This window comes from Hydra vulgaris, chromosome 08, assembly GCF_038396675.1.
Source record: "Hydra vulgaris chromosome 08, alternate assembly HydraT2T_AEP".
Classification (NCBI taxonomy): Eukaryota; Metazoa; Cnidaria; class Hydrozoa; order Anthoathecata; family Hydridae; genus Hydra; species Hydra vulgaris.
In genome coordinates, this window is record NC_088927.1 from 47,087,885 (window position 1) to 47,115,000 (window position 27,116).

Sequence of the window (27,116 nt, forward strand, 5' to 3'; positions counted from 1 at the left end):
GAAACCACAGACCTCTACATTTTTTGAAAATGTGTACGACTAATCTTCTTATGACTTGGGAAACTTCACATAAAAAATATAAAGTAAAACGAAAAACTTCAAATTTTGATATGGTGTCTAACAGCCTTCAGCACCTTTTCCAACACACATTAACCAGAACAACAGGTGTTTTTCAAAATCATACTACGTTTCGTGTTCTAAATATGGACCAGTTAATCGTTTTTGGTTGTGTTATTCCAAACTACTAGACGCTGCCTATTGTCAACCCTGTTGATTATTTGCTTCACAAATGAATAACGTTTGGTGTACGGGAATTCGAGATTGGAAGCATTTATCAGAAAGAATTAAACAACACAGTTGTTCGAGTTACCATTCAGAAGCATGTGTTGTCCATGAATTTTGTAAAAAAAAAAAAGCGATACTAATACTATCAACAACTTGAAACTGACATTGGCATAGAAGCATCATTTTGAAAAATGGTTCTTCAAAGGGTATTCGATATCATACTTACCCTTGCAAAGAGTTCTTTGGCTTTGAGAGGAGATTAAGAAGACTTAATTCAGGAAGGATACCACGGAAGTTTTCTGTCCTTTGTAGAGATTGTCGCCCAATATGATCACATTTTGCGGCAAGTTTTGGATATGCCTAATGGTAATAATGATTATTTCTAAGTTTTTTTATCGTTTTATTTTTTTTATAATTATTAACAGTTTAATATCAGGACTTTTTTGAAATTGTCTTTTTTTATGTTTTTAGGATCTACAAGATATCTGAGTGCAACAATTCAAAATGAAATGATTGAGAGCTTGCGAACCAAACTCGAAACCCATCTACTAGAACAAATCAGAGCGTCACCGTTTTTTGCCATCATAATTGATACGACACAGGACATATCGAAGGTATATCAGCTAAGCATTGTTGTAAGGTATGCAGAAAAACCAGATCGGAAAATAGACAGCCAACTGATATAGAAGTAAAAGAAGTGTTTCTAGGATTTTATGCAGCCATCAAACATGGCGCAGTAGATTTAGTCAACCAAGTGACAACATTATTTATTGACAAAAATATTGATTTAAAAATATGCGTGGGGCAAGGCTATGATGGAGCCAGTGTGATGGGTGGTGTGTATAGTGGTGTATAAAACATATTAAGGATATCCAGCCTAACGCAAAGTACGTACATTGTGCCACTCATAATTTAAATTTAGTGATAAATGATGCCGTTAGAGGTTTTGTGAAAATACAGAATCTTTTCGCAACGTTGCAAGATTTGTATAACTTTTTCGGTAACAGCATCAAACGTTGGGATCTACTGTCAAAATTCACTGGCGAATCGGACATCACTCTAAAAAAACTAAATCCGACTAGATGGTCCAGTAGGTTCAACACGATATCTGCAATAAAGCTTCGTTATTTTGATTTTATCAAAGCATTATCAGAAACAGTTCTAAAGAGTTCTAATAAATATGAGCGTAGTGAAGCAGAGAGTATTAAAACAAAAATGCTAAATTTTGAGTTCGTGTTGCTTTGCGAATTCATGCATAGTGTATTGAACGACATCAATAATGCATCCAAAACTTTACAAAAATGCGACACCAATTTGGGCGAGGCGAGTAAAGTTTTAGCAGAGACCAAAGCAAAGTTGCAAATTTATAGAAATGATTTCGAATTATTCAAGTGCAAAGCCAGTGAAACTGCAAGAAAATATGGTATTAATACCCATTTTTAAGAAAAAAGGCAAAGAAAAGTTAAAAAACATTATGATAAATTGCTGCTGATTACCGATTTCCAAACCGAGAAAAAATATTTAAAATTGAGATTTTCAGTAATGGATTTGACACAGTAATATCTCAATTAGATACACGTTTTATTAGTATTAGTGAAGTCTGTCTTAAGGTTGGTTTCCATATATCTAAAATGGTCGTGCGACAGTTGTACGACTATCGCAAGACAGTCGCGCGACCTTACGGAAACACAAATCGTGCGACAAGTTTTGTCTTGCAAGACTGTTTTATGGTCGTGCCATAGGTGTCGCAGAGATAGAAAAAATTCTATCGCTTCGACAATTATCGCGCGACCCTAAAATATGATTGGTTGACTATTTCGAAAACGGAGTATTAAATGAATAAAATTTCACATATTAACATAAATTGGAACTTGAACAAAAAGGATCTATCAAAGAATTCAGCAAAGAAAGCTTTATGCAGGAAGTGCAGAAGTATCCTGTGCTGTACAACAAATTTGATACCGAATTTAAGAACAATATTATTTAAAAAAAATGCTTGGACAGCCATTGGTGTTTTGTTTGGTTTAACTGATCAAGAATGCGAATCAAAGTACAAAAATATTAGATCAACTTATGGACGCTTTTTAAGGAAAAAAAAAGTACACCTTCCGGCTCAGGGCGAATTTTTATCAGTAAAGAATACGATTTTTTGCAGTGGTTAAATGTTTACATTGACCATAGAGATACCAAAACTAATGTTGGAGATAAAGCATTAACAACAGAATTAACAACGGAATCACCTATGTCTTGTATAAGTTATGAAACTATAAACTATGACGAAGAAGTTAGTAATCAGGCAGAAGTAGAATATGAAAATTTAAGTGAAAATACAAGTGTGTTGAATTTTTCTTCAATACACACAATACAATACACACAAACTTCAATACACACAAATCAAATACATTCAGTAATCAACAAAAATCGTTAAATGAAATAAAATCTCCTGTAAATATAAGAAAAAAACAATTTAAAAGATCTCTATCTGATGAAAATACAAAAATACAAGATGCAATACTTAGTACTATGGAACAATATTAATGCAACATTAGGAGTTAATGAACATGAAGAAAGCGACGATATTACACATTTTTGTAAATCTATTTGTGCTACAATTAAAAGGCTACCTCCTAAAACCCAAGCAGCTGCTAAAATAAACATACATCAATATTTAGCTGCTCTGGAATTTCCAGATATTGTCGACTGATATACAATTTGTTTGTTTTTGTTAACAGTTGTTTAACATTTTCCTATACATATTTTAAACCATTATTTCAATATATTAATAATACAAACAAAAGATTGTTTTTTTTTTTTCATTGTTCCAAAAAAATTTCATTTCCTGCTAGATTGTGCCCACAGCTAGTTACATAGTTATGTTGCCATGACAAGGATCCACTTGGATGATTAAAATACTCTGTTAGCGTTAATCTTACTGTGTCAGCATTTGTTGCGTATCGATTGCTTGTACATCGAGATAAAGTATGTAAAGCATTACCTGTACGTGTTATTTTCCTCCAGTCTCCAGGAATAAATTCACCAGAATTTGTTTCCAAATCAACAAATCCAGATGGCACATAGTTAATGCCGTTATTGATCCTTAAATAATTATGTAAACAGATTGCAGCTTTTATAATGTTTTCAATATTTTCTGGAGTTGCTTTTATTGGACGTGTAAATACTCTCAATTTAGCTACCATAACTCCAAATGTGTTTTCGATTGTTCGTCTAGTCCTAGATAATCGATAGTTAAAAATACGTTTTTTGATTGTCAAATTTTTACCAGAAAAAGACTTCATTAACCATGATTTCAATGCAAAAATATCATCCCCAACTAGTACTGGTGGTACTTGTGTGCCATTTGATAGCTGTCGGTTTTTAGGAAGTTTGAATAAGTTGTTCTTGAAAGTTTACCCATTTTACTTTCATTGAATATAGAAACATCGTTATCTCTGTCATAGTTACCTATATCTATCAAAGTTACCTATATCTATCAAATCATGTTACCTATATCTATCAAAGTAAAGCAGTATTTTGCATTACGTATAGCTACCAAAACCATACTGTGATAATTTTTGTAGTTGTAATATGCTGATCCACTCAAACTAGGAGCTTCTATACATACATGTTTACCATCTATGGCCCCTATACAATTAGGTAAGTTCCATTCATTTTCAAATTCGTTTGGCAATTTCTCCCACTCATTCGATGTACTTGGTGCCTTTAGATAACATGGTTGTAACACATCCCAAATGGCCTTTGTTGTTTCATTTATAATGTTGCATACTGTTGTTCCGGCCAGTCTATAGTAAAAAGCTTGTGTTTGTTGTGAATCTCCAGTATCCAAGTATCTCAGTGTCACAGTCAATCGTTCTGAAGGTGATATAGTTTGACGGCTTCGACATGACTTTTTTGTAATGCTAGGTGCAATCATTGATAACAAGTGTTCATACCTTTTAGGCAACATTCTGTAAAAGCAATGAAAAAAATATCTGTCATGAAGACGTAGCTCAGGAATAAGTGTGTTAAATACACCTTTTTCACAACGGTTTTTAAACAATGAGCGAATCCAAAATTTGTGCTTTCCTTTTTTTTTTTTACTCTGCAATGTTCTGAGAGCTAGTAATATATTGCAAAGTGCAAGCTGGCACTTCAAGAGATATTTTTTATTATTTGCCATTGTTCTAAAAATCCATTGGTTTATATAATTAATCAATTTTTTTTATATTACTCTATTTGTTACTAGAATTAATTATTAGAAATTTATCATTAGTAAAAAGTTAGAGAAGATTTTTTCAACAGTACTAGAGCTGATGATAAACATCTATTATTTTTTTAATCTTGGTAACTATTTCTTAACAAAAATTAGTTGAACTAAAGTTTTATGTAGATATTTTTATTGTGGTGTTTTTTTTGAAAATGCTAAAATTCTTCACAAGAATTATTTAATTTTAAAAAATTTGATTCTTGAGCGTTTGTTTTTTTAAATCTTTGTTATATTCCCAGTTAGTGTTTTTTATTATCATTAGAACCTTTGTATACTTTAATTTGTGTATACTCGTCATATTTTTAAAACATTTTTTTTACAACAATTTGTAGTGAAGATAATTTAAAAAAAATCTATATAATATATATATATATATATAATATAAATATATATATATATATATATATATATATATATATATATATATATATATATATATATATATATATATAATATATATATATATATATTTATATTTATATATATATAAAAGGGGAAATTATTTGTTTGGCTTCACGGAAGTGATAAATGATTTTTAAATTAATGGAAACAGATGGTCGTGCGACAGTTATTGCAGATGTTGTTGCGCGACAGTTGTCGCACGACTGTCGTGCGACTATATGGAAACCAACCTTCATATTCGATTTTCTAACACCAGTATTTTTATTACATGTTGATGAAGCAACTTTATTGCAAAAGTGTGACGAATTCCAAATAAAATATACAGATATAATAGACCCTAGTTTTTCACTTCAGTTTATTAATACTTACCATCTAGTTTTACCTCAACTAACTGAAGCATGAACTTTTCACCAACTATGTTAGGAAATAATGAGCAAATATGGAGTGCTAGAATGCGACCAAAAGGAAGTATTTACAGCATTACATTATTAGTATAGGAAGTATTACAGCATTACATTACAGCATTAAAGTATTACAATGTTATTATTCTTTACAATTCTTTTCACTTCTGCAGCAGCTGAGAGGTCATTTAGTAAATTAAAAATAATAAAAAATTATTTAAGTAATAAGATGGGCCAAACTCGACTCCGAAATTTATTGTTAATAGCAATTGAAAACAAAACCGCATGAAGCCTGGACTTTAACGAAGCCTTTGATACTTTTGCAAAAAGTAAAGCTAGGAAAATTTTTTAAATATAATTTTAATTTAGTCAGTTGGTAGGCTCCACCTTTATGTAATAAACTCTTGAATCTTCTTTATTTTGTTTTGTTAGCCAAACCTGCACCAAGTATTAATTGTAATTTATGTTGTTACTTTTTAATATTTTTATTACCTGCCCTGCAGTGCACAAAAAAAGAGCTTAAGTAGCTTAGTATGTATATTGTATATTTCATATTTTTATTTGATAAAACCTAATCAGTTTAAATAGCAGTGGACCCCCATTTTTTAATTTGCCCCAGGGCTCTTAATTACCTAGCTACGCCACTAGCTGCCTTCCTTCAGTTTTATTACATTATGCAATGCATTGAGTGGATTTATTTGGTCTCGACGTCTGATTTAGCTTCGGTGATAACTAAGTTGTCTAACTTGTTATGGATCATCAATCCTATATCCTCAGCTTTTTCACAAATTATATCATCATTTCCAATGATGGAGACAAGATCTGTTGACAGAAAATGCAAGTTTTATATATAAACGGATTTCGTCTCCTTAACCACTTTACATCATTTTTGCAGTTTAAAAAAACCTTTGCACGTCTTGTAAACCCCAATTCTTTGAGTTGTTTGCTTGTTTCTTTTTCACATCCGTTAGAGTTGTCATGGCTTCGTGTTTAGCTGCACTAAAGTTTAAACTAAGTACCCAAAGACACTTTCTGCTAGTCCACGTCTTCGCCTTAAGCCACCTTTTTTTTTTACAAAACGCGTTAATAACGAATGGTATTCTTAAAGCATGTGATACATTATAAAAGCAGTCACTAAACCAAGAAGTTTTGAGACACCAATGTTCGATTTGTTGAAAATAAATTCTTGCACTCTTGGCGTAACTTATGTGCCCGATTTCAGCAAATAAATTTAGCATAAGTTTTGTTGTATGTAGGCGAGGAGATCAATTTAGTGTTTTCTTTGATAATGAAGTTTTTTACGATTGTAACATATTCCATATATTGAAGCCAGAGTTCTGCAGTTCAAGATTGCAATTTTAGAGATTTGATGAAGTTGTCTACTTTACTTAAAACCGTTATAAATTGTTTTGTTTCTACAAACTTTTTAAATTCATCTTCAGTTAAAGTACTTTTCATTGCTTTTTCTAAAATAGGTTAAAAGAGAAAAGATTAATCTCTCCGCCATTAAAAAGGATATCCAGTAGTATAATTTTAAGGTCACTTTCTGCTAGAATGTGCACTCATAATAACCTTGCAATAGCTTTTCTGGACATCGTATGTATAATACTATTTTCTGCGTATATATCATTAAACAATTACTTCAAACCAGAGCTCTCATAAGTTTACCAATGCTTCTAATGTAACTCATTTTGGTATAAAATCTACCCAATCTGCATACTATATTTAAATTTTCTCCTTCAATGATTGCTGTTGCTTTTACCCATAACGGTTGAACAAAAATTACACAAGGTGTTGGTATATTCATTTTTCAGCCTGATCTATAACAAAACGAAGGGTGGAGTAAATGCATATTTCATCAGAAGGATCGAGATCAAATATTGGGAAGAACGAACTAATGATTTTTGCAAACAAATCTTTCTATCAGTTACTAGTTGCATAAAACCTGACCACGGGTACTAAGTGGAACTGAAAAAGTTCCACTGAGTACCTGCGGGTTTAACCGCAGGTACCCCGTGGAACTAAAAAACCAGCCACTTTGCCATAACAAGTCAAAACTTAATTCTCTAGGAAGTGTAATGGCATTTCTCTGTATGTTTTAAATTTAATCATCTTAAAGCCAATGTTACTAGATCCTAAAAAAAGGTAATATCTTAACACCACAATCCATAACTAAATTGGACATTTTCTTTTTTTATTTTAAACCTTTAACGAGTTTCATTTTTTAAAGTTGCGCTTTATTGCTTATTTTATTGTCATCATTTTTTTTTGTAAAGAAAACAATCTTTTTTTCAATCAAAAGAGTTCCCAAGAATAGAAGACGATACTGGAGATCGTAACAAACTAGATTGGTTTTTGGGTGCAAAGTTCTATGATCTACAAACATCTTTCTGCAGCTATAATGAACTAGAACTCTACCTATCGGGTTCTGATTTTTCATACAATTGAGGAAGCAGTTAACTCTTTCATTTCTTTTTTTTTTGCTGAACTTTATTAAATATTTCTAACCCCTTCAATTTGACAATGACATGTGGCTCTTTACTAAGTGTTTCGTCAATAATAAACGGTTCTTTGAATATTTTTCTTCAACGGCAATTTGAGACATCTAAAAATAAATCAATGTATTTCATCTACAAAAATGCAGAATGCCGACTATATGACTGGAGTAACCGTTATCACAAGGAAGTTATAACCATAATGATCATGTGAACGAAAACTATGTTTATAACTATTATATTAATAGAATTATAAATGTACCATTAAGATTTGAATCTAACTTGATAATAGAAGTGAAGTTTTTCTTAACAGCATCAGAAATTCAAAATAAGTAAAATAAGTTACTAAACAATATTTTTTACTGTTTCTTTGAAAAATTAGGCATAACACCTTAAAAAAAACAAATACTAAAATTTTAACCATTACTATTTTAACTATAACTAATATAACTAATTTTAACTATTAACTATTACAACTTTTAACTATTACTTAAAATTATGTACTGAGTCGTTTAATAAAAATATAAATATTTACAACATACATGATTAACTTAGCATGTTGTGTTAAATATTCAATGCCCATGGGTACTGTAAAAATCATTGAATCTATATAACGTTGCGTTAAAGTAATAAGCATATCTTATCATTTTTCATTTTCATCCCACAGTTCTTATACGAATATAAATCAGCATTAAATTATCTTTTCAACGTTATATGAAAAGTATACTTTTGAAAAAATATTGACCATGAAAATTATTATCTCTTTTTAAATAGGCCTAAAAGTACATCTTCCGATACGGCAATTAATGGGGCTTTTTTTTGGTTATTTATCTTATGCTTATGTTCACTTGTGCAAAGTTTTAGCTTTATAGTATTTTATTCTAGGTTGGGGTGATTTTTTTATGTAATCCAGCGGACTATAATACTTTCATTTTAAAGGCGTTTTTTTATTTATAATGGTATAAGTTAAGGTTTTGCAACTTTAAATTAAATTGGTGGAAAACAGCTTGCTTATACCCACCATAAATTCATTGTGTATTGTTTTCTGCTAGTGGTAATAAATACAAATAACAGAGATAAAAGTATTAATGCTGATAAAACAGAAAATGGTTGAGATAAAACAGAAAATGGTTGCCTAATATCAAAACTCCCATAGATTCTAAAACTAAGATCAAAATTAAGGTCTTAAAAGTGTAATGATTTTGTTGTTAATACAACTTACTTTGTTTATTAACTTTGTAGATAATACCATAGCCAACTTTTAAAACAATTTTATGTAATAATAAATCCAAATTAGCTCTATTTGGCTAATTTAACTACCACGAAAAAAAACATAGAATTCTTTAAAAGCAATAATACAAAAACGAATCATGATATAAAGCGCTTTTGACCACTTTTGATTTTTTTTGATTAGAATTATATTAAAAACTGAAGGCTTTTCATAAAAGTCATTGAAACATGACAAGTATTGAAAGCTTACCGATGTTTTAAGTTATTGAAGGTGTTATTTAAATCTTTAAATAGTTACTATTTACAGTAATATTTAATTGTTTGCACTTTTAACTTTATCTTTATAGCACATTATTATGATACCAATAACCTTGCTAGATACCATAACCATTTTTTAAAAACATGTCTTTTAATAATACACAATTCTCTGAATTAAATTAGTGACAGGCGAAAAGTTTTGGGAAGTAAACAAACGTATACCGAAATCAAAAAGCCATTAAAGTTTTTTCTAAGAATCTTATTTACTAGTTAGTATTGGCTACGCGTAATATTTTTCTTCACTTATTTTTTTCTTCTTTATTCAGAAGGATACCTGAAAATGTCAGATACAGTATCTAATGATTCTGATAATAATACATTTTAAAATAAAATGACATTGCAAAATTTTAAAGTTATGTTTATTGTAGCACTTACAGTGCTTCTATAGACATAACTTTAAAGATTTGCATATATTTGTCGTTAAGAATGAAATCACCAGAAGGAGATTAAGAAACTTTAGTATATTGGTAGGTGCTTTATTGTCGACATAATCATCCAAATAAATGAGAAATGGAATATAATAATACTTTTAAATACTTTACATACTCGCGTATGAGGAATTGGTACCTGCAAATATTGAAGCAGAAGAGCATTATAGTGTCTCATTAAATGAATACAAGAAAAAACTTATAGTTGATAGGCACATCATGTTAGATCCTTTATCATTAAAAAAGAGTGAACGGATAAGCGAATCTCTAAACGGAATGTTAAAATGGCCTCCTGTTTACTAAAAAGATATTTCAATTTGTCTCCAATAAATAAACACGTCAAGTGATCTCACACACAGATTAAACTGTGAGTATAATGAAAGTTCTCGATTTTTAAATGTGACTTTGTGAAGGAAATGGGTCAATCAATCTTTTGGTCAGGTAGAGTAACTCCTTCACGAAGAACTTCTAATTAACAGTATAATGTATGCGCAATAATAAAAAAAGACAACCTAGGTGGTTATATTCTAGTGCCTATTGTTAACTACTGCCTTCTTAGATGTTATAACCACCTTGTAGATTTATTTTTTCGAATTGAAGCAGCAATTACAACTGGAGTAACAAAACCAACATGTACAGGTAAACTTTTTTCATGGAATGTACCGAAAACAAATAAAAAAATATTGGAAATAAAACCATTACGCGAAACGGAATTTGTGAAAGACCATTATAGAAAAAGATATTATGTAGATAAAATTTAATGCATTTGAGCCATCCTATTAAGAGCAAGATTTAGAATTTAAAAACGATAAAAAATTAGAGAAAAACTATTTGCCGCAATTAAAGAAAAATGCACCTAAAAGTCGCTTTGTCGAAATTATTACTGTCGAATTAATAGAATGTACCAAGAAACGTTCAAGTTTTCATTCATTTACAAGTCCCCTAATATATTAAACATTGCAAAAGAGTCTATTTGAGTCGACTAGCTAAACGTTACATCCAATAAAGGTAGATTTACACATACAAAAAAATTGACTTAGTCAAATATCTTCAATATATGAGCAAACATAACAACAATCGAATTCTCGAATATGGTTTGAACAGCGATAAGGTAAACTAACAGCTACGAAATTCCACAAAACTTTTATAAGAGTGAATATTATTCAAACAAAAAAGTGCATGACTTTGATAAAACTTTTGAACAAAAGACCTTTGAAACTCTTGCTACAACATGGTATTACTATGGAACCACAAGCTAAAACTAAAGTTACTTAAATTTTGAAAAAGAGTTATAAAAATTCAAAACTTTTGAACCTGGAATGACAGTTGATTCCACATATCCTTATATATCAGTATCTCTAGATTTAGAAACCTTTTGTGATTACTGTGGAAATAAAAATTTAGTGTTCTTATTCTATTTGTCAAACAAAGCCTTCAGTTGAAAACCTTGATTACTTGGTAAAAAAAAAGTGATATTTAAGTGAACTTAAAGCCATATCACACTTACTACACGCAGAATCAAGGTCAAATGGCAATATAAAACGTTCAAATATATTGGTTTTTTAATTACACTTATCATGGATATTATATAGAAAAAGTTATTTTCGACAACGTTTACTGAAATGAAGTTATCAAGAAACTTATTTACTTTTGGGAAAACCATTTAGCAATTTGAATTTTAAAAGGGGTCAACCAAAGTTTTGTCATTAAAATAGATTGCCCTTAAAACGTTGCTACTAAATCAATTACTACTACTAATACTGGTTTAAAAAATATTCCAATAAAAATAAAGATTTTAAAAACCTAAAAATAGAGTATTTTTATCTTTGTGTGATGGTGATGTGTGTCACGAAAACTATGAGAACTATGCTGAATCTTTTGAAAAAAATTTTATTGCATGATCATCGTGTTCAAGATGATTTCACTTTGTTTGTGTACATCACTTGAAAAAAATTTTTGAAGTTTGATGAAGGCACGATAACTTTAATTTAAAAATTGTATACATTATCATTTAATACAAATATATCGACTAGTATGATACTTTCGAGTTTTTTATTTTAATTTTCATGTAGACTTTAGTTCTGATGGCGATGTTGACGTAATTGATGTTGGTTGTAATGTTTCTGATGATTGGGTATTTGTTCTAGGAGATGACTATGGTCCTGATGTTATTCACTTTACAGGTGAATCAGTACCCAAGCACTTAATTTCACCTGAGCCCAAACCTATTGAATATCTTGACTTCTTTTTTACTCATGAATTTTTGCAAAACATAGTAAATTTTACTAATAATTATACGTGGGTTCAAAATAATCAACAACATTTGAGGTCCCATCTAACATCAAGAGTTCATGGATGGATTAAACAGGCAAAGACCAATCTTTTAGAGATAAGAGCTTTCCTCGGAGTCATATTCAACACGGGTCTCATCAAAAAAGCTAACCTTAAATTGTACTGGGATATAAGTCATTCTTATGCATCTACTCCCTGGTTTGTTACGCACTTCAATCGTGACCGGTTTCAACTTTTACTTAAATTTCTTCATTTTACAGACATCCATTTGCCAAATCAACAACCACTTAACAAAATTTATAAAATTCAGTCTTTAGTTGAACATTTTATCAACAAATTTCTTTATTATTATCCACAAAGAGACATTTCTATAGATGAGAGTATGGTTGGCTACAAAGGAAAGGCACCACACCTGCGTCAATATATGCCGAATAAACGTCATTCTAGATTTGGGATTAAGTTATAGTGTGTTTTAGATAGCACGAATGGTTAATTACATCAATTTATAATTTACAAAAGAGGAAAAGACCCAGATGTAGCAGCCGTTGCCTATGGTATGACTCACAGTTTAGTTTCTCGTCTTTTGCGCCAAACTAGTTTCCTTCAACAAGGTCATCACTTAGGTATTGACAATTATTATACATCTCCTCAACTATTATTAGATCTATTTGCTTATCAGACCACTGCAACAGGCACAGTGAGAGTCAACAGGAAAGGCCTACCAGAAACCTGCATTAAATCAAAATTAAAAAACAAGGAGGTTTGCTTATATAGAAAAGGTCCTTTGTTGTGTGTGGCATAAAAAGAAAAGCCCATATTATTATCTACTGTTGCCAAAGCAGGCTTTACTGAAATGCGTAACAGAAGAGAAAATATAGTTATGAAACCAAATGTTGTTACCCTTTACAATAAAACCATGAGCGGTGTAGATTTGGGTGATGCACAGCTCTATGTGTACTTGTCTGAGCGTAAAACAATAAAGTGGACAACTAAAGTTACTTTTCTATATTTGGTAGGGCAATTTTAAATAGTTATTTATTGTATAAGCTCAATAAAAATGAACATAAGCCAATGTCAAGCATAGATTTTATAATAGCTATAGTGGAAAGTGTAGCAGGAGATTATTTTCCAGTAAAAGTAATTTCTAAAAGGCAAACATCAATGGAGATTGAAGTGGCTAGAAGTACAATTGTCCCATACCCACTTCCTCAACATACTGCAAATAACAATCCATTATATGGTCACAATCTTGTAAAAGTTGGTTTAGGGAAAAAATAAAATGTGTAGCTGGGCACCAAACTCGAGTCCGCACAAGTTGGCAGTGTCAGCTATGTGGTGTTGGACTGTGTCCAACCTGTTTTTCTAACTATCACACGAAAGTTGTGCATTAAAATTATTAAACTGCTTTTAATCTTATATAAACTAAATATAGTTTAAATAAGATTAAAAACTAAACACAACTATTTTTGAACTTTATTTCATTTATTATATATATATATATATATATATATATATATATATATAAATATATATAAATATATATAAAATAAATAAAATAAAGTTCAAAAACAGTTGTTTTCTTGTTTTTTTGTTATCTTTTTTGCCGATTTTGCTTTAATTGAATTTTTCTTGCCGATTTTATTTGAATTTGAATTTTATCGAACGCTCTAAGGGTTAATTTCTTAATTTATGCAAACTCTTTTGTTCGAAAACACTTTGGAAACAAAAGAACTTTTAATTTACTTTTTAATACGCAATATGCGAGTTGCATTTTTTACATAATTAGTTTATGTACATAAACTAATTAAGTTTATGTACATAAACTAATTAAGTTTGTTTTAACACCTTTTTTAACCGTAACTTGCGGGTAAAATGAAATCTGGTCAATTTTCAGAAGCCCTAAATGCTTTAATAGTCTATTGGTTTGATATGAAGTAAAATAAGATATTTTCACTTTGTAACTTTTAAATTTGCATTTAAAAAAAATATTTAGGCTGATGCTTTGTAAACATATTGGAAATATTTGAACAACTTTTCGCCTCCGTAAACTCGATGTTTGATATTTTCAAAGTTTTGATTATTAATTCAAACATTGTTGTGCTTGCAAATCGCTTGAGTTAAAAGCAATATTAGAATATAATGTTGTTAAAACTGTATATGTTTATGTTTGTTTTAAATAATGTTCATAATTTATATTTATTTGTGAATTTCTATATATAAAATTGTAATATATTTTCTACCGAATGTCTTAGTTCTGGCCAATGATTATTCCTAATTGTAGCCAAAGATAGTTTATGCTTACAATTTGTTAAAATATAAAACATAACTTTTAAAATGACACGTTTATAGATATGTGTGTGTTTGTTTGTGAAATTTTGGAAACTGTTATTTAATGTGATTAATGATCATGTATATAGCTATGCAATTATTATGGGTTGAATGCACATGTGACAGTATGTATAGACACAAATGTATATATATTGCATTGTATTATGTATAGAGCCTATACAAGGTTTAAAAACGATAGGAATTAAGAATAGGAAAAAATAATAGGACTTAACTTTGTAATCTTTATAAACAGTGTTATTTTTAACTATAAATTTTATTTTGAATAGATTATTAACGTATTTTTATAACATTTATTATAAATACCATTTTATAAATAAAGTTCTATATATAGACCTTAACACATGGTTTTGATTAGATGCTTTTTTGCGTAATGTTTTAATTTTGTTGTGTAATAATGAATGTTATAGATATCCATCTACATATATTAAGGGTATATGTACTTATAAGCATGAACATTTATTGTTAGATAATAATAACTATTTTATAGTTTAATATTTATGTTTTTTATAGAACTCTGAAATTTTTTATTGGAATGAAAAAAACTAAGAAAGTTAAAATAAAAAAATTTCACAAAATTCTAATAAAATTGAAGAACTGAATAGAAGTAAACCTGGAAAACACTGTTTATGGAGTGATGCAGCTATGAAGTGATCAGCTATAGAAGCTGTAAAATGGAGTGATAAGCTATTGAAGCTGTAAAAATTGGATTTCACAGTGTGCAGCATGTAAGGTTTTTGGTGTCCTAAGATGTTCTGTGCACGCTTGACTTTCTGGAAAAACAGAATTGGGAGCCAAGCCTGGATATCCCACCCTTCTAAATGATGAAGAAGAAAATAAAAAAAGTTGATTTTGTATGCAATCGTGCAGCATTAAAAACAGGATTTGGTCGATCTCAGTTTCTAAAATATGTTTAAAACCTTGCTGCTAAGCATAAAAATTATTCAAAAATGGAACACCTTCTAAAAAAATGGTGGCGTAGGATGTGTAAAAGGCATAAAAACATAACTTTACGTCAACCAGAAGTTACAGCTGCTGTTAGACGTAAGTGCATGAATGCTTGTAAAGTTTCAAAATTCTTTTCTATCCTTAAAAATATGTTAAATGAAAATGAATTAACTAGTAAACCATAGAACACACGGAACATGGATGAGACTGGTATGCAGATTGATTATCGGCCTGAAAAAATAATTGCTAAAAAAAGGAGTTAAGTATCTACATAGTCGTACATCAGGCAATCGGAAATAATAACTGTTATAGCTTGTGTCAATGCAATTAGTCTTCCACCACATTTTATAGTAAAAGGAAAAACAAATAAGTCACTCAAAAGCTTTCAAACTAAAAATGCACCAGAAGGAAGCAATGGAGTGTTTCTGAAAGTGGTTGGACTAAGAAGAGAAATTCTATTTCTCTGGTTTACCATATCATTTCTTCCAAAAATTAGTTCTGACAGACCTCAATTATTTATTTTAGACGGCCATGACTCACACAACTTTGTAGAGTTATTAGATGTAGCTGTGTCAAACAAAATACATACAATTGCAAGCTCACACTTCTAATTGGCTTTAGTCTTGTGATCGAAAAGAATTTGGCCCACTCAAAAAAGCTTACAGAAAGGCATGTTAAAATTTGATTAGTAATTTTCCTGGGACATTAGTATCAAGAATAAGTTTTGTGAATTGACGAAGCAGGCTTGGAACGAACCTATTACCCCAAATAATATTACATCTGGTTTTTGAGCTTGTGGAATTTATCCATATAATCCAAATATAATTCCACCTGAAGCTTACATGCCTAATTCTTTATACATGGAACCCAATTATTAAAACAATGAGAACCTTTTAAACAATTTAGGTGACCGACCTCAAGCATCAAATGACCATTGTGAAACTGCAGAACACAATATTTATCAATCGAATTAATCAATTGAAGATGTTGACTTTTCTATTTCAACATCTTTAGCAACAAAGCATTCGATACTAAATTTTGACCATAAATAATCGATTCCAAGTAAAAAATATAGTTACAGGTAAAATTAATATTCGAAATAGTGTCATGAACGAAATAAAATAGGTTAAAGTGTCTATCAAAATTTTCCATTTAAAAATCAATCCTTTCCAGGAGATCCAGATTCTGATGTTTTAACATATCCCACTCAAATCAATAAAAAAACGAAAAATGCATTGAAACAAAAATATTTTTTGCATACATCTGAAGAAACACTGAATATGAAACATGAAGAAGTTCAAAAAAAAAATAATTAAAGAAAAAAAATAGAAGAAATTGTTGTGTTAAAGAAAAAAAAAAAAAAAAAACAGGAGGAAAAAAAGACCAGAATTAGGTAAGAAGCGGCCAGAATTAAGTCTTAGCGGCCAGAAATAGGTCTTCTTGTTGGCATCTGAAAAACTGATGCTTAAACACATATCAAGTTTGATTTTGTTAAAAATTTTTCTGAATCGTATTCATCCCTAAACATCCTATTTACATGCTAAGTTATTTATTCATGTAACACTACATGAATTTTTATTTTTAAACAATAAGTACAATGTGGCCAAATACTGGTCAGAAATCTTAATAAAATTTTTTGATTTACATGTGCTGTGTTACAATTTGAATTATTTATATTTTACGATGTCTGTAGTTGACGTGCGTGTTACATTTTTTACTGATGATGAACTCTGATATTTTTATACAGCTCTGTTATAAAGCCAAATGAAATCAATTCTGTTTTATTAGAAAAAGTTAGTTTAAAATGAACAGATGCTTGTAAATATAATAGAACTAAAAATCGTAAAAATGGAAACATAACCCGTTATACTTATATATAATTAGATAACCCTCAAATACAGTATTTTAAGGTGAAAAAATTATGATAATCGGATAGTACTATAAAAAGTTAAAATAAGACATTTTTAGTAGCGAATTTTCGATAAAACTGTGGTCAAAAATTTTTTTTTAACATTTTTTTGAACCCAAGTAAAAAATATTTTCATAGCAACGCCCAGTGGACCAGGTGGAAGACAAAACCTCGAAAAAAAAAAAAAAATTCGAAATACTTCCAACTACTTGGTATATTATGTATGTAAGAGCATAATGTATGGCTTAAAACATTATTTGCAGTTTAATAGTACATCATTAATGTACAACTATCATTTACAATTGAATATATTTAGAAATTTATTTATTAATTTTTATATTAATATATCATCTATAACTATAACAACGAATAAATTATAAATTATTTAACATATGCGAAGTTAATTGACACATTAATATTTCAATTTATAGCTTTACGAAAAATACCTCAGCAAATTCCAAGGTCTCGTATTAAACTCATTATTTCATTTTGAAATATAAAGGTAAGATTCCTATTTATAATATTAAAATATTATATTAAAAGTGGCGCATATAACTTAGAACCTGCTGGAACAGCTTAATAATGGTAAAATAAGTTAATACAATATATGTACAGCCTGTTGGTGTTGTTTAATTCTGCTCCTAGCTGCTCCTTTTAGGTTTGGTAAACATTTTTAAAAATATATTGTCGTAAAATGCTTTTCGCGACAAACTTATTTTTTTGTTTTAGTCAATAATAGGTGCTGTGCTTAATTTACACTGGGCGAACTAAATGTAACTGAAATTAAAATAATGGCCATATTCATTTTATATTAATTTATAGTGGTTGCACTAATAATGTTAAAATTATTTTTTTGTAGTTGATATGAAAATAAGTGATGTCCATAAACGTGTACGGCATGACCAACTAAAGCCTAGTTATCAATCATTTTCTTTGTCTGTAGAAGCTACTCTAGTCTCTATAAATTTGAGTTCTACTGGATGTGCTGCATTTTTAAAAGTATATCAAAAGAAATGGAAGAATGCAAACCGGGGAAGTATAAAGTTTGAGAGTAAAAATAAAAATTGATTGGTTCAGGACTTTAAATCTACATACAGTAATAATATATCCGAGTCTGAGAATTATAGGCAATCACATAAGATTAGTGGAAGACCAAGTTGCTCCTTTAAAGATGCATCTGACAAAACCAAAAGAAGACTCAATGATGTTATAAATAATTTTACTACTGATGAGTTGCTCCACTCAGCAAGGCCTTAATTTAGAAATGAGTTCAATTATGAGAATAGTTACTGTTACTGAGATATCAGAACCTTCTAGTCAATTAAAAAGTATACACCTAATGAAGGTCTGGCATTAATTATAGATGGTGGCATGTCAAAATCAACCTACCAACTTATCAGAAATGGAGCTGAAGAACATGACTGCCATATATATCTTTCATACAACAACATAAGATTGTCCAAAGCTAAGTGCTATTCAGAGAACATCTTTGTTGATGATTATTCAGCACAAGTCCACTACAAGAATTACTAAAACATACAGTAAAAAGACTCTGTGGGGTGCAAGCTCCTGTGATCAGCACAATGCTGGATGGTTTGACCCGGTTGACTTTGCGTTGCAAGGCCGGGTTTGATGGGGCTACTGGGCAAAGCGTGTACAAGCGAGATCGTAACCTAAAAAAAGAAGAATTTCTGTTCATTACCTGCTTAGCATCACTAGAACTCAGTGGGTTCTGCAATAACAAAAAAGTACTATTATGCAAAATGTTTAGAACCTGAAATAGAAAAATGTGGTATTTTTTAATGTTACTTTTGGTGGAAAAGAACTGATTGTCAAAAGTATTATTGAACTGACCATGATTGATGGCAAAATTCAAACTATTCTGTCTGAAGTGACTAATTCAACTCAATGTTGCTCTGTGTGTGGCGTGTCTCCAAAAATACGATTAACTTAGAAATGGTGCTGAAATTGGACAATGCTAGAAAAGACTATTTTAGAACTGAAAAATGGTCTTTCTAGCCTGCATTCCTAGATTAGGTTTTTTGAGATGGTATTGCAAATTGGATATAAGCTGGAAACTCAAAAGTGGCAGTCTAGAGCTATTGAAGATAAGGAAAATGCTAAACAAGTGAAGAAACGTATCCAGACAGAATTTATGAACCAAATGGGACTGGTTGTGGATTTCCCAAAAAGTGGAGGATCTGCTAAGTGAAATTACATAAACACTTGTATATAAATCATCAGGTTAACTATCACATATATGCAATTTGTAGGTACCAGTAAAGATGGAAACACCGTCCGACGAGTCTTTGTAGACTATCCATCAACGGACAAAATTTTGATAGTAAATAAAAGTTTTTTTTTAATTTTTATATCATTCTAGTCACTTTATCATCTGGATTTGCAATTGATACTTTCAAATTTAAAGAGTTTTTTATTACGGCTCTTAAACTTTACATACTTAAGTATTCCTGGTATTACATGTCACAATCAGAACACAAAATTTTAGTCCATGGCCATGCCATCATTGCTAGACAGTACTTGTCAATTTGACCGATGCCAGAGGAAGCCCAAGAGGCCCGCAACAGGGATTTTAAAAAGTTTAAGAAAGATTTCAGTAGAAAGACTTCTAGAATAGACACAAATCGCGACCTGGTTAACAGACTACTTGTATCTAGTGATCCTGTCATAACATCATTAAGAAAAGCTCATAAAAAAATGGTAAGTTTAAAAAAAATTCCCAGTGAAGTTCTGACTTTGCTGAGGGAATCAGCTCCACCTTCCTCTTATTCTTTGTTGGGAAACACAATTTGTTGTTTGATTTTTGAAAAAAAGGTTGATTTAAAAAAAAATTTTTTTTTTACTAAGCTTCTTAATTTTAATTTTGTTATTAAAAATTAAAATATTCTTGATAAAAATAAATATTATTTCATTTATAATGATTATTTATATATCTAAATGAGTTTGGGAAGCAATTGGCTAATAATTAGGTTTTGTCCACTATGTCCTATATACCTGGCCCACTGCAACGCATTGCTATGGGAGTGAATATTTTGTTGGTGAACTTATCCTGGATTACTGATTCAAATATATGTTTTGATTTATATCTTCTTTGCTAAATAATACTCTGTTCCTAATAATATTCAAACATAGTCAATTTACAATTGTAATTTTATCAAGTTATCAAAGCTAATTTTTCCAACAGTAGAAACAAAAAAGTATGATAAAATCCTTTGGATGTTCTTAGAAACACAAAAATGAATGATAGAGTAGAGCAGAGAACAAAGTACCACAAAAAAAGAAGAGTATTTATTGTGCAAGAAAATAAAAATGCATGTAATGTAAGTGGATGTGAGTTAAATGACAGTAATATTTTAGGCAAAAAAGTTGAAGTGTGTAGGACATTACCAAGAACGAGTTGATACTCGTTTACGCAAGTTAAAGAAAAGTGTTAAGGGTCTAGGTAGTCGACTAACCAATGCAGTTATTGATCGCTTGCAAAATTTGTTTGGTGTAGCAAACCGGAGCAATACAAATGATTTGAGTAAAATGAAAAAAGCAGTATATGCTGGCTTTTTCCATGTAGCTTCTTCTAAGGAAAATTTACTGCCCTACTGGAGGCGATAGTTGGTGCAAGTTTAACATTGATAAAGCTAAGTCTTCTTCCGTATACACCCCTGGACCAGGAATTCCTGTTGATAATATTCACAAAATCAAGCTAATATATGCTGATTTAAGCAAAGATTCCGAATTAAAGTATATAGTAAAGTGTTTGCATGGCAAAACCCAGAATTGTAACGAGAGTTTTAATAATTTAATATGGGGAAGATTACCAAAAAGTAACTATGCTGGTTTAGCCAGTTTAGAGTTCGGAGTGTACGATGCTATTGCAAATTATAACATTGGTATGAAGTTCGTAATTTTAATTGATGAAAAACTAAATATGAAACCAGGACATTTTACTTTAGCTGGTTGCAGACTCATAAACAAAACGAATAAATCTATCGTCATTTAAATCGAGTGAAAGATTTAAGATTCAACGAAACTTGTTACGCCGTTAACGCTTGTCAAAAAATAATCACCAAAAGTCTATAGAAAAGTCCAAGTGATATTATGAATCTGGCAGTTTTTAAAATATTCTTTTGAAAAGTAATTTTTTTAAAGATATATTTATGAAATGAACCTAATTTATGATTTTATTTTTTGTTTTGCGTTTTCTGAGAAGTTGCTTTTAAAGTAGAATTTGTAATATGACTTAAGATTTTGAGTTATTAAGTTTTTTTTTTGCATTTTGACCTTTTTTTAAAAAACCTAATTTGTCTGTCGCCTTTTATGGAAAAAAATTATTTATTTAAAAACTTTCTTCAAAAAATGAGATATTTAGAACAGTTCTGCAAAACTTCATTGACAACCCTTTACTCGCAAGTCTTTGAATTTTTACGGCGTAAACACAGTTTTTGTGGTATTTTCAGCTATTTTATTTGGTTACCATAGCAACAAGCTACCATTTTATGTGTTTTTTGGTAATTTTAATGTCAATATAATATTTCCTATGTGACTAAAGAGAAGGTTACTTTACATGTGTAGTTTTGAAATTTGAGGGTAATTGCCCCTTAAGAAGTAGTAACTAGTGGTGTATAAATTGCCTTTATGGAGGGAGCCTATTCCGCGAAACAAAAGACGTAATCACAACGCAATCGCGACGTCACGAATTGGTCGTATTTACGTTACAGTGACACGTTACGTTATTATCACGTTTTTATAACGTTAATTCATAACAAACAGTAAAGATTTTTGTAAGCAGATTTGTTTCAAAATTACCAAGTGCGTGGTTAATTACTGTAACTAAAAACATGTCGTATATAAATGATTAGCCTCTATATTTAACTAATTAATACATACTTATGTAATATCTTAGTAAACAAAAATTCTGTAAGAACTAAATAACCAATTTAAATAATATATATATATATATATATATATATATATATATATATATATATATATATATATATATATATATATACACATATATACATATATATATATATATATATATATATATATATATATATACACATACATACATATATATATATATATATATATATACTAGGGTGTTCCAAAAAAATGACTTTTTTGAATTTCAACTAACATTGCTTTTCATAAGGTGCCCCAACCTTGATATTACTAATAAATTTTTTTTTTTCATGGTTAGATCACTCCATGACTTCCCTCAATGGGTCCAAAGGTCATTTTTTGCCCCTTTTTTGCCCATATTTCGGACTAACTGAGGGGAGTGTTACCATTATCCAAATTAATTTTTCTTTCTTTTTTTTTGTTGTTTTATCTTTTTGAAAGAAATTAAAATATAATGTTAAGCTTAATTTTTTTTTTTACCTGAACAATGAAGATCAAAAAATTCAAAAATATTGATTTATTTTACAATATTTCACTATCTTTGTCCTATGTACCATTTTAATGTGTTTTTTGTTAAATTTTAAATACACATATATTTGCTTCATTTTGTCAACAATTACATTTTACCTTGTGTACGCAATTTGATTTTTAACTTACTTAATATTTTGGTTAACATTTATCTTTTCAGTAACTAATTAACTTAAAAAGAGTTACACAATAGTAAAATGCCTCCAAAAAAGAAGTTGAAGCTTACTCGAAATAAGACTGAAGTATTTCTAGTAAAGAAAGTTATAGAAAATCTTTCATGTTATAAACTTCCTACTGGCATAGAGGTTCTGCAATACTTCCTTTATCTAAGAGACTTGAATCCCAAAGTAAAGAAAACGGTTTTAATTAGGTGTCATTTCGAAATTAATTCATTTGAGCTCAGATGCCCTCCACAAACTGACTGTTGTGTAATGTCTAAATTGGTAAGGCCATGGAATCTTGCAGGATTCCCTATCATAACCTTAGAAAATATCAGGTAAATTATGAATTCAAAATTTATCAACAAATTTATTATCTTTAATTTAAACATTGAATAAATTTTCCATTTTAAAGAAAGAAGATTGATAAAATGGTGAACAACTATTACAAATTAAAGAAGAATAGCAAAAGGAACAGCCCAACAGATACAAAAAGGAATGTTTTGTTACCAAAAAATATTTAAAAAAAAACAGCTCTCACAGCAATAGGTGAGGGACTTTCAGTTAGACAACACACTGCAATAGTGGCAAGTGTTATTGCAAATTCAGGAGGTGATGTTACTAATTTTGCAATATCTTCTTCAACTGCGTTTAGAGTTGCAGAGGAAGTTGTAACTAAAGAAGGAGAAAAGATTAAAAAACACATTACTGAACTTGTTAAATCTTCATCATTTCCAATTATTCTCCATTTTGATAGAAAAATAGTTAAAGAGTTTACAAACGGAATAGAACATCAACTTGACAGACTGGCTGTTTCCATCAGAATAGATGGACAGAGTGAGCTTCCTGGGGTTCCTCATTTGAACTCTTGCACTGGAGAAACACAGAAAAATACAATCATAAAACTTCTTCATCAATTTGATATTTTTGATAAATTACAAGGATGCGTTTTTGATACAACTTCTGCAAATACTGGTAATAAAAAGGGTGTGTGCATTAGATTAGCTGCAGAGCTTAATAGACCTCTACTTCTCCTAGCATGTAGGCATCACATCTATGAAAGGCATATTATTCACTGCTGGAACATTTATCCTAGCAGTAAAACAAATGGCCCAGATAATCCATTATTTAAGAAGCCTAAAGATGTATGGAACTCAATTGATCAAAATTCTATTGTGTTAAACAAAGTAAAAATTGAAGACATTTCTGATAGCTGGCTGCAAGTACAGTTCGAGGAAGCCTTATCTTTCTCTCAAAATATTATTAGAATGAAAACAATGAAAAAGGTATTTTAAATTTTGAATAAACTGAATTTTCTGTAATAAAATAAGTTTAGTACTGTTTTGTGTCTAAATAAATAGTTTTTTTTAGGATGGATGTAGGTCTGATTATCTAGAGTTAGTGGAATTGACAACAATGGTTTTATCTGGTGATGAACAGTACAAACTAAGAAAACCGGGGCCTGTACACCATGCCAGGTTTATGGCAAAAGGAATATACTTTTTGAAAATGTATCTCCTTATAGACAACATTTCTAGCTTGACAGATTTCGAGAAGAAAGAAATAAATGATATGGCATTCTTCACAGCTGTATTTTACACTGAGTGGTTTATAAAGGCTGAAATTACTGCTATTGCTCCATATCAGGTGACATTTCTATTTTTTAAAAGTTTATAATCATTTCTTTGAAAATTTTGTGTAATATTTAATAGTCTAAAAATCTTTAGGTTATGAAAGCTCTTTGGCAGATGGTGAGATACTCAAAAATCAATCCTGTTCAGGCAAAACCTGTTATAGAGTCTCTAAAGAGACACACCTGGTACATAGACCCAAATATTCTAGTTATGTCTCTTGTTGACAAAAATGTACAAGAACGGAGTGACATTGCCAAGAAGTTGTACTCAACCACAAGACCAACAACTTATGCCATAGAGAGACATCAAGTTAATTTAAATATACTGAACTCCCTTATGTTTGATGATGATACTCCCCCAAGTTTGATCCCGCTTATAACTGACCAGAGTTGGTTAATTTTTCATATCTTAAACCATGCAAATGCTGAAGTACAGTGGCTTAAGACTCCATCTGAGACATGGAATCTAAATGACTATTACCTAGAATTCAAACAATTTGTGAATAATCTTGAAGTAGTAAATGACTGTAGTGAGAGGGCTATAAAACTGGTTCAGGTATCTATTTTTTATGTTTGGTACTTACTGCTTATGTTAAAAATCTCAATTTATTTCACAAGCTCATTACTTTTAAATATTGTTTAATATGAACTGATCAATAAATCGCACAATGAGGATAAAAGACAAAGTACCTTCCTTGGATCAAACAAATATAAGAGCGAAAGAACAATTAAAAAAAAATATGATTATGTAAAAAATTCTTTGTTTACAAAATAAACTTATAAGCAAAAACTATGTTTGACAACTAATTACTTAAGAAACTAATCATAAATATGATTTTATTACGTAAATATAAATATCTTAATAAGTAAAGAATCTTGTTAACAAGCAGAACACTAATATAGTGCAAAAAAGCTTAAAAATGCCATTTTTTTTGAATTTTTTAATCTTCATTGTTCAAGTAAAAAAAAAAATTAAGCTTAACATTATACTTTAATTTCTTTCAAAAAGATAAAACAACAAAAAAAAAAGAAAGAAAAATCAATTTGGATAATGGTAACACTCCCCTCAGTTAGTCCGAAATATGGGCAAAAAAAGGGCAAAAAATGACCTTTGGACCCATTGAGGAAAGTCATGGAGTGATCTAATCATGAAAAAAAAAAAAATTTATTAGTAATATCAAGGTTGGGGCACCTTATGAAAAGCAATGTTAGTTGAAATTCAAAAAAGTCATTTTTTTGGAACACCCTAATATATACACACATATATATATATATATATATATATATATATATAATATATATATATATATATATATATATATACATATATACACACACACACATACATAAATATATATATATATATATATATATATATATATATATATATACATACATATATATATATACACATTATATATATATAAATATATATACATATAAATATATATATATATATATAATACATATATATGTATATATATGTAATATGTATATAATACATACATACATATATATATATATATATATATATATATATATATAAATATATATATATATATATATATATATATATATATATATATATATATATTATATATGTATATTATATTTATAATTGTATAAAATATGTATTGTTCAATGAAGTTGCATTTAGAAACGATTTTCACAATCTTAGTTTAGACAGAGAACCAAAAATATACCCTGATAATTGTACTCAGTCTCTTGAGAATACTATTTCCAACATTAATCAACTGCTCGATATTCATGCGCCTTTGAAAAAGCTTAACAAACAAAACATTAAATTCAAGACTAAACCATGGATATCAGATGAACTCAAGCACTCTATACAGCACAAAAATAATCTCTTTAAAAAATATATTAGGTCTAAAAATCAAACAAATAAAACCATATATCATAATGTGTATAAAACATTTCGAAATAACCTCTAATCTAAACTCAAAGAAAGCAAAAAAAAAATACTACGATAATTATTTTACTGAAAACATAAAGAATATAAAAGCAACCTGGAAAGGCATTAAAAACATTATTAATATTAAAAGTAACTCTCAAACAACTCCTAATGTAATCATACATAACAATAAAACAATAACAAACCCCTTTGATATTTGTAATGCTTTCAACAACTACTTTACTAACATTGGTAAGGATATCCAGGCAACAATTCCTTCATCCATGAATCATTTCACATATTACTTATCAAATCCTTTTCAAAAATCATTCTTTATAAAACCTACTGACGAACATGAAATTTTAAATATTATCAACTCTTTAGACGCAAATAAAGCTTCTGGACCAAATAAATGGTCTGCCTGTTAAAATTCTAAAACTATTAAAAACAGAACTCTCAAGAATTCTTTCTAACATTTTTAATATCTCGTTCTCAAGTGGTATTTCCCCGAAAACTTAAAAACTGCCAAAGTTGTACCTATTTTTAAAACTGATTCAAAACTATTAATATCAAACTATAGGCCAATTTCCCTCCTCTCCAACATTGATAAAATTCTTGAAAGGCTAATGTTTAACCGCTTATACAAA